Source organism: Nannospalax galili, unplaced genomic scaffold (genome assembly GCF_000622305.1).
Source record: "Nannospalax galili isolate Female #2095 unplaced genomic scaffold, S.galili_v1.0 scaffold100, whole genome shotgun sequence".
Taxonomy (NCBI): Eukaryota; Metazoa; Chordata; class Mammalia; order Rodentia; family Spalacidae; genus Nannospalax; species Nannospalax galili.
The window spans coordinates 2,318,099-2,319,468 of NW_008352891.1; positions in this window are offsets into that span (position 1 = coordinate 2,318,099).

Below are 1,370 nucleotides of genomic sequence, written 5' to 3' on the forward strand. Positions count from 1 at the left end.
TTTAACTTTGTTCTTTTTGCAGCTTAAAAAATTCATTTTCCTCATCCATTTATCTGGGCTGGATGCCTAGGTTGGTATCATAATTAAGCTATCATGAATAATGCTACCATAAACATTGGTGTGTGAGTATCTCTATGATATGTTGATTTTGTGTTCTTTGATACTGTGATGGTTAATCATGGTTGTCAGCTTGATTGGATCTGGAATTAACTGAAATGAGAGAGACTTTCTTGAATCTGGAAGACCCACCGTAAACATGGGCTTACTTCTGGCGGCAGCCCATATAAAAGGCCATGGCAGAGGAAGCTTTTGCTTTATGGTGCTTCCCTTCCCTCTCACTGCCAGGTTGATCTTTTTGCTGGGGCATTACTCCACTGATAATAGAACCAACTTCTTTGGATTCCAATGTAGACTGAAAACTTGCAGACCTCTAGGAATCCTTCAGGCTTTCAGAGCCAGATTGGGACTGCTGAGAATTCCAGCGTCATGCACTGATTAACTACAGGATTCTCAGCCTCTCCAGTGTGGCACAGCTATTGTTGACTACTTGTACTCTATCCTGGAAGTAGGGAAATTTCAAATTCAAGACCAGCATGGGTTGCCTAGCACGACGCTATCAAAATAAATAGATTAATTAATTAATTAATAATAAATCTCGTATGCTCCTCTTACTCTGCTCTATGTGCTCTTATGCTCCTTTTTCTACTTTCCATTGTTTTTTTTCTCTTTGTTCGATCATGACAGTTTATTACTGTTATGTAGTTAACAAATATTCCTTTCTATCTGTGTATTTGATTTTCTTGAAGATATCCTTTGAGTATTTAGTCTTAGACATGTATTATTTAGGTCTTTAATTTACATTACATTTTTTGTTTTGATTTTTTTCATTCTCTTCTGATCATTAAAATTTAATAAATTAATATTTGAAACTCATTATTGTGTTTAAAATTTCTGTGTGGCCATGATAATATTTCTGTGTCATTTGGATCTCCAATATATATTTTTGGTATTCTGTGATTTTTAACTTACTAAAATAATGTTTAATTGCAAGTCAAACATTATATAAACTTACAAAGTAATAATTAGCATGTATAGATAGTGCTGTGTTCCTCACGAAAAACCTTACTTGAGTTTTAAGGTACTCAGTTAAGAATTTTTTTTTTAATCCTATCAGAAGCTAAGACTGCTTAAATCAATTTTGAATGCTTAAGAAAGCACAGTTTCTGGTCCACTTTTTATTCCTAATGTGTTTTCCTTTGAGATTACATGCTTAAAACCAGACATTTACTTTTTTTAATTATTTATTTAATAACCACACACTTAGAAGAAGCATTTCATTACAACAGCATTGACATATTCAATAACAATTT